The sequence below is a fragment of the Carassius carassius genome, chromosome 7, assembly GCF_963082965.1.
Source record: "Carassius carassius chromosome 7, fCarCar2.1, whole genome shotgun sequence".
NCBI lineage: Eukaryota > Metazoa > Chordata > Actinopteri > Cypriniformes > Cyprinidae > Carassius > Carassius carassius.
Genome location: NC_081761.1, coordinates 27762630 through 27771831, shown reverse-complemented (window position 1 = coordinate 27771831; position 9202 = coordinate 27762630).

The window sequence follows — 9202 nt, the reverse complement described above, 5'->3', positions numbered from 1 at the left end:
TAAGACTACAGTTTACTTTCATGCACATTATTTTGTGTTCTATATTTAATTCTACAATATACATCTTTTTATACTTTATTCTTATATTTTTATTGTTTACTTTTATTTCATTCTTACATAGCTATATTTATGCATATTTTCATCTGTGTTGTTTTCTTTAATAATTGCACTGTCCATGGAGCGGACCTGACTCACAATTGAATCTTGAATCTTGAATCTAAAATGCACTTAAATGAACTTGTTTGACCCTAAGGAACAAGTATAAACATAATTTTTTAATATAGAAAATACATCATGATTTAAGAATTTTTAGATATTTGTACTTGAAATAAGAAATAAATACTCAGTAAGAAAAGCATTTTTGCAACGTGAATGAATGAATGAGGTATATAAACATAGCTTACACTTTAAAAAGGGGAAGGAGACCGCAAGGAACTCTGGGTTTAATAAAGAAAACCTGCTCTCAACCAGGTTAGGTTCCCAGAATAAGTTACCACGGTATAAGTTGCTGCCTTGGCCTACCCTGCTTTCTTGGGTTTGACACAGCTCCTTTTTAGAACAGGCCCCTGGAAGACTAAATGGAAAAAACTTTTTGTAATAGCCTAACTAATCATATATAAATAACGTAATAAAAAATATTATTATATCCATCTTCTAAAATGTATTTATGTTTCCCAAATATACTGTGATAAATTTTTAATAATGATTTATATTTCAGATAATAATTATTTATATTTCAGAAGTGTCAGGATGGATTTCAAGGGAAATTCCGTATGCTATGTCATTAACCCGTAGGTGTCACGCCATATAAACCACTGTGGCTGACCTATTACTCAGTAACGGTGTTTGCCAGTATTTTGCACAGAGAGTAAAAAAAATGCTTAGAACAAATTATAGATGATTGCCAAACAGGACTCATGAAGGGCAGACTTATAAGTAATATTATTCATTTGGTCCTAGGTTCAGTTGATTAGGCAAGGCAAGTTTATTTATATAGCACATTTCATACACAGTGCTAATTCAAAGTGCTTAACATAAAAGAAAGTAAAATAGTCATAAAGAAATAATAAAACAAAAATAAAAACAAGCAATTTTAAAACTTTGGAAATGATTTAACAAAGGACTTATTTAAAATGAATTTAAAACAGTTAAAAATAGAAAACGATTTTACATAAAATACAGTGAATACGTAAAATACAGTGCAATCGGTTTGGACATTGCACAGTGCTCATTCAATAAATGCACAGTTAAAAAGATGAGTTTTGAGTCTAGATTTAAATGTGACTAGTGTTTTAGCACATCTGATCTCTTCTGGAAGCTGATTCCAACTGCGGGCAGCATAGTAACTAAAGGTGGACTCCCCTTGTTTTGTGTGAACCCTTGGTATTTCTAACTGTCTGACTGCTCTTTTAGGTTTATATTCAGTGAACATATCTGCAATATATTTCGGTCCTAGGTCATTGAGTGATTTATATATGAGTAAATTATACTTTAAAATTAATCCTAAATTTAACTGGAAGCCAGTGTAAGGACCTGAGGACTGGTGTGATATGCTCAGATTTTCTGGTTCTAGTCAGAATCCTGGCAGCAGCGTTCTGGATGAGCTGCAGCTGTCTAATGGTCTTTTTGGGAAGGCCGGTGAGGAGCCCATTACAATAGTCCACCCTGCTGGTGATAAAGGAATGAACAAGTTTCTCCAATTATTGACTGGAAACAAAACATCTAATTCTTGCAATGTTTTTTAGATGATAGTATGCTGATTTAGTTACTGTTTTGACATGACTACTGAAACTGAGCTCTGTCTCCAGAATCATACCAAGATTCCTGACTTAATTTTTAGTTGTTTGACACCTAGAGTCAAGGTATGCATTCACCTTGATAACGCTACGTTTGTTTCCAAACGCAATAACTTCAGTTTTTTCCTTGTTTAACTGAAGAAAGTTCTGGCACATCCAACTATTAATTTCACCAATACTTTGGCAGAGGGAGTCAATGGGGCTGTAGTCATTTGGAGATAAGGCTAGGTAAATCTGGGTATCATCAGCATAGCTGTGATAGGCAATTTGGTTCCTTTTCATTATTTGACTCTAGTGGCAGCATATATAGGCTAAACAAGAGCGGTGCAAGAATTGACCCTTGTGGGACTCCGCATGTCATGGACGTCCACTTAGACTTATGCTCTCCTAGACTCACATAATAGCCTCTCTCTTCTAAGTATGACCTGAACCATTTGAGTACCATCCCAGAAAGCCCAACCCAGTTTTCCAGTCTCTCTAGTAGTATGTTATGATCGACAGTGTCAAACGCAGCATTGAGACCTACCAATACCAGCACTGATATTTTGCCAGTCAGAATTTAAGCGAATATCATTTATTATCTTAATGAGTGCTGTCTCTGTGCTGTGATGGGGTCGGAAACCAGATTGAAAATTGTCCAGGTATCCATTTTAGTTTAAGTATTTGTTCAGCTGACTAAAAACTACCTTTTCTATAATTTTGCCTATAAAAGGAAGATTAGATATTGGTCTATAATTGCTCAAAATGGTGTTATTAAGGTTGCTATTTTTCAGGAGGGGCTTAACAACTGCAGTTTTCAGGGAGTTTGGAAATGTCCCAGAAAGAAGTGAGGCGTTCACCACTTCTAAGAGATCTCCTTCTAAACAATTTAGCACACTTTTGAAAAAAGATGTGGGAAGTGTGTCAAGATTGCAGGTTGACGATTTTAGGTGATGCACTATTTCTTCCAAAATTTTGCTATCAATTGCTTCAAAAGTAGACATAGTATCTTTTTGATATTGTGGCCAAATCTGTCTGACCTCTGCATTTCTTGAGGATGTGCCAATCGCCTTTCTGATATTGATGATCTTCTCAGAAAAGAAGGAAGCAAACTTTGTATTTGCTTTCTGAGAGCATTTCACTGGGAATCTGACTTGGGGGGTTTGTCAGTCTCTCAACAGTGGCAAAAAGAGTACGAGTGGTGCTTAAGTTATTGTTTATAAGGTCTACGAAGAAATTCTGTCTAGCTGTCTTTATAGATGCTATAGTGAATTTCAAGTTTCGTCTTCCGCCACATCCGCTTGGCTTTTCTGCATTGTCTTTTCATAGTCTGAACTGCTGTTGATCTTCTCCAAACTGATTTCTGTCTGATTTCTTACTGACTATTATTGGAGCAATATCATCAATTAACATTCTTAACTTTTGAGTTTTAGGAATCAAGGAGAATATCAACAGAGTCTGCAGAAATGCTTGGTGTTAAAGATATAGCCTCGATAAATAGTACACTTTTGTTCTCGTTTATGCATTTCCTTCTGACAGAGACAGATCTTGATTCAGTAGTAGCAGAGATCAATATATCAAAGAAAATACAGAAGTGATCAGATAGTGCTACGTCCTTAATAACAATGGATTAAATGTTTAGACCCCTACTGATGAATAATCTAGAGTGTTTCCACCTTTGTGTGTGGGTCCATGCACATGCTGAATCAGGTCAAAGGTATTTAGAACCGTTATCATTTCTTTTGTAGTTTTTTTTTCTGCATTATCTATGTGAATATTAAAATCCCCTGCAATAACGAAACAGTCAAACTCTGAGGAAATCATTGATAACATTTCTGTGACCTCTTCAACAAAGGTTGGAGAGTATTTTGGAGGCCTGTAAATAATAATAAACAGAATGCATGGAGCACCTTTCAGCACAATCCCTAGATATTAAAAAGACATATACTGACCAAATGACACTTGCTTGCATTGATAGACATCTTTAAATAGAGCAGCTACACCCCCACCTCTCTTAACAGTCCTGCAGACACTCATGAAAGTAAAGTTAGGAGGGGCTGCTTCATTGAGGACTGTTGCACTGCAGCTGTCTTTTAGCCATGTTTCATTTAAAAACATAAAATCCAGATTGTTTGTGGTTATAAATTCATTGATTAGAAATAATAAATTTTTTAGTGAACGAATGTTTAAAAATGCTAACTTGATGGTAGTGCTTTGTGTCTTTACATCGATCTTAGTTTGATGCATAATAGGCCGCAGATTAGATGAGTTTGCTCCTTCAGCTTGAAAAGGCCTTAGACTTTCTATCACGTGATACAACTGAAATAGAGAAAGCTACAGGCACACTGGGTCCCGCTTGTTCTGTAAACATTTGCGAATGTTTATATATGATTATATATATATATATATATATGTGTATAAAGTTTTATATTTTCTGTTGATTTTTATGAAGCATTTGACACTGTTAACCACAAATTTATGTTTGAGAATTCAGATTTTTTGGCTTTGGTGATTTCTTTAAAAGGGCCATTTATACTTCATATAATGGGTTTAATAGCTCAGTAAAACTTGCAAATGGGATGCCCAGTATCTCCTTTATTATTTTTACTTGTAACCCAGACAATGACCCTTTAAATTATCAAATATAATTTTCATGGAATCAGGATTTTAGAAAGAGAAATAAAATGCTGTCAATTTACAGATGATACAACAACATTTGTCAGAGATTCATTAGAATTCATTAGAAATAAAAAATGTGATTGATCGTTTGAATGACTTTTCATTGGTTCCAGGTTCAACTTCTTGATATTAATGGTATTGTTCTATGTCTCCGCACTCCTTAACTGTAGCAGTACTGTGACAGAATTCCATACCAAGACAGTAAGAGGCGCCCCTTCTCCCCGTGTATATATATATATTTTTTAAGTCTTTTGTTTTCCTGGTTTTCCCCCTTGCAGCATGGAATTCACCACTCACTCCAGCCCACCGGCCACTCCAGTTTTCAAGTCCGGCAACCATGCCTTTCACCCCAAACTTAGAGGGGAACCAAAGGAGAGGAAAGTGGTTGGTGCTATTCACTAGGCTTACTCCAGTGTCAGCTCTAGCCCCTTAGCTTGCTCCAGTGGTGGCTCCAGCTCCTGAGTTTGCCCCAGTACCAGCTCTTCAAAAGCGACTTGCTGTGCCTGGTCCTCCAGAACACCCTCAAGTGCCAGCTCGTAAGTGGCAGTCCCTGAATCTAGCCCAGAGAAGGATTCTGTTCCCGAGTTTAGCCCCCGAGGTCTACTGTCCCCGAGTTTGACCAGTGACGGCTCCAGCCATAGCAACCTGAAATGCCTATTTGAGTTTTAGCCCATTTTGTTCTCCATTGTCTGGAATTGTTCATGTTCATGTCAACCATGCAACATTTGTTTTCCCTTTTCCTTTTGATTATTAAAATTTGTCAATTTTCCTATGTCTCTTCACTTAAGCAGCAGTAGGCTACTGTGACACAAACATTACTTTCAATACAAATAAAATTTGGTATTTAATTCCTAATCTTATCTTTGAAAAGAATACAGCCGAATAACTTCTAAAACATACTGGCATTCTAAATTTCAGTGCATTGACAGGAATTATACATGGTTGTTGCCTAAAAAAAATTGTATCCATTCTTCCATTCGTCCCCCTCCCTAATCCAAATTAGGTGGTAAGCGTTGTGTTGGTCTAACTTCGTGAAAATGGTTGACCCCTGCAAGAGTTTGAAGGCTGAAGACATCAACAGCAAGGGATGACTATTCTTGACCGTTATGTCATTCAGCCCCCGATAATAAATGCAGGAGCAGAGTGATCCATCTTTCTTCTCCAAGAAGAAAAACCCCACCCCAGCCGTAGAGGAAGAGGGACGTATAAACCTGGCTACTAGAGACTCATTGATGTATTTCTCCATGGCCTCCCTCTCAGGACCGGAGAGCGAATAAAGGCACCCCTTAGGTTGAGAAGTGCCAGGTAAACTATCACACAATCATACGGGCTGTGCGGAGGAAGGGATGAAGCTCAGGACTTACTGAACTCCGCTCTCAAGTCATGGTAAGCTGCTGGAACATTTGCATGGTCAACCGGCTCCCCCTGTAACACAGAAACAGACATGACAGGGGATGAAGCAGACATCAAACACTGAGACAAACAAAATGGACTCCAGTCCAATACAGTGTGGTGAGCCCAATCAATGAAAGGGTTGTGGTTAATAAGCCAGATGTGCACCAAAACTACTGCCATGGAGGGAGAGTGAATGAGTAGGAATCAAATTTCCTCGGTGTGATTGCCAGAAGTGAATGAGTCCCATGACGGCTGTTATCTTGGTGAAAGGACTACTGCAAAGTGAATCAGAATCAGAAATCAGAATCAGAAAGAGCTTTATTGCCAAGTATGCTTGCGCATACAATTAATTTGTTTTAGTGGCATAAGCTTCCAGTACACAGAGACAACAACACACACCACAAAAAAAATTATTAGGCAAATAAATAAGTGTATAAACAATTGTGCTATAAATGATAATGGAATAGGATTGAGTAAGATGCAGGGATGTACTAGGATGGAGTGGAAACAAATAAATATAAGGATATTGCACATTTTTATTGCATAAGTGGGGAACATTTAACTGTTCATGAGGTAGATTGCCTGGGGGAAGAAACTTTTCCTGTGCCTGACTGTTCTGGTATTTGCGGCTCTGAGGCGCCGGCCAGATGGCAAAAGTTAAAAGATGTGATAACTTGGATTTGAGGGATCTAGAGTGATTTTCTGAGCCCTTTTCCTCACTCTGGATGTATACAGTTCTTGAAGGGTGGGCAGGGGAGCACCAATAATCCTTTCAGCAGTCCGAACAGTCCTCTGTAGTCTTCTGATGTCTGATTTTGTATCTGAACCAAACCAGACAGTTATTGAAGTACACAGGACAGACTCAATGATAGCTGGTTAAACTTCCTCAGCTGGCGAAGGAAGTACAACCTTTGTTGGGCCTTTTTTACCATGGAGTCAATGTGATTGTCCCACTTCAGGTCCTGAGAGATGGTGGTTCCCAAGCATCTGAATGACTCCACTGCAGGGGGGTTTCTCCTAAAGTCCACGATCATCTCCACTGTTTTGAGCATGTTCAGCTCCAGGTTGTTAAGACTGCACCAGATAGCCAGGTGCTCAACCTCTTGTCTGTAAGCAGACTCGTCACTGTCCTGGATGAGGTCGATAATTGTAGTGCCGTCTGCAAACTTCAGGAGCTTGACAGAGCGACCTTTAGAGGTGCAGCCGTTAGTGTACAGGGAGAATAGCAGTGGGGAAAGGACACATCCCTGAGGGGCACCAGTGTTGGTGGAGCAGCTGTTGGACATAAATTTCCCCAGTCTCACTAGCTGTTGCCTATCTGTCAGAAAACTGGTGATCTACTGACAGATAGAGCTAGGAACAGAAAGCTGGGTCAGTTTGGTCTGGAGGGCTGTTGGGATGATGGTGTTGAAAGCCGAACTAAAGTCCAGAAAGGCACTTCACACAACTCCAGAGATCTGTTGTAGATCGGTAAAAAGATTGGGGCCAGCTGGTCAGCACAGATTTTCAGCCAGTCTGGTGTAACGCCATCTGGGCCTGGTGCTTTTCTTCTTTTGTTCTTCTTGAAGACCTGGCGCACATCATCTTCAAAGATTTGAAGAGCAGGGGGTGTGGAGAGGGGGATTGCAGGAGGTGTTAACGGATGTGTAGGGAGATGGTCAGAATGGGTGTTGGGGGTTTCAAATCTACAATTAAACTCATTCAGGTCGTTAGCAAGTCGTTGAATAACCTCAGTGAAGGGGGGTGGTGTCTTGTAGTTTGTGATGGCTCTCAGTCTTTTTAGCTGCTCTAATCTCTTTATTCAGTGTGTTCCAGGCCTGATTGTACAGGACACAGTCCCCATTTCTGTAGGCATCCTCTTTGGCCTGATGAAGATGTCTGAGTTTTGCTGTAAACTATGGCTTATCATTGTTGAATGTTAAATAAGTCCTGGTAGGAATGCATATATCCTCACAAAAATGAATATAGGATGTTACAGTCTCTGTGAGTTCATCCAGATCGGTAGTAGCAGCTTCAAAAACACTCCAATCAGTGAGTTCAAAACAAGATTGTAAATCCTGCTCTGTTTCGCTGGGCCATCTCTTCTCTACGGGTCTTTTCTACAGGTTTAGCAGATTTAAGTTTCTGCTTGTAGGCCGGTCTAAGATGAACCAGACAGTGATCAGACAGCCCCAAAGTTGCTCGTGGAACAGAGTGATATGCATCCTTTACTGTGGTGTAACAGTGATCCAATATATTACTGTCTCTTGTGGGACATGTAACATGCTGTCTGTATTTTGGCAGTTCACGGGAGAGATTGGCTTTATTAAAGTCCCCAAGAATGATTAAAACAGAGTCCGGGTGTTGTTGTTCTGTCTCTGTGATCTGATCAGTGAGTTTCTGTAAAGCTGAGCTCACGTGCGCTTGCGGAGGAGCAATGTAAACACTCACCAGAATGAACGAGTGAAACTCCCGCGGCGAATAGAACGGCTTGCAGTTGACAAACTGCATTTCTAGATCAGGACAGCACATCTTCTTTAACACAGTTACATCTGTACACCACCGTTCATTGATGTAAAAGCATGTCCCACCTCCGCGCGATTTCCCTGTTGATTCTGCGTCGCGATAAGCTCTAAACAGCTGAAAGCCTGGCAGATGGAGCGCGCTGTCCGGTGGCATCATTCAGCCAGGTTTCCGTGAAACACAGAGCAGCAGAGTGTGAGAAATCCTTATTTGTCCAAGAGAGCAGAAGGAGTTCGTCCGTTTTGTTGGGTAGAGAGCGGAGATTTGCCAGATGTAGGCTCCCGCTCGCTTTCCCTGTCTGCGCGTCCTGAAGCATTTGATCAGCGCTGCTGCTTCTCCGATAACAACGTTCAGTAAAATGTCTGAATAATTTAAATCCGGTAAAAGATCTTGTGGTGTGTTCTGCCGAATGTTCAGCAGTTCATCCCTGGTAAAACTGATCGTGTTTGTTAAAAAAAAAACAGGAAAAACAAAACAAAAACAGTACAAACACTGGAGAGCCAAGCACTGAAGCAGCCATGTGCGGCGTCATCGAGTGATAGAAAAAAAGTGTGTTGGCAGAGATTGATTCGGCTAGAGGAACAGAGACGAGCTCAGCCAATTTGCATGGATTCCTCTTCCTAGAACAAACCAAACCAAACCGTGGTGATGTGGCGCTTGTAGCACTAGGCGGCAGATCAAAACTCTCACACTTGATTTCCATGCCGCAACTGTAACTGTATCTTCAACCACAAGACCTATTGTTTTCACTGTCTTGTAATAGACTTTTTCAGATGCTTGTTATTTACCAGATTGCCTCTTTCTGACCAATGTACTGGCTATAAAACCCATTTTAAATATATACATATAAA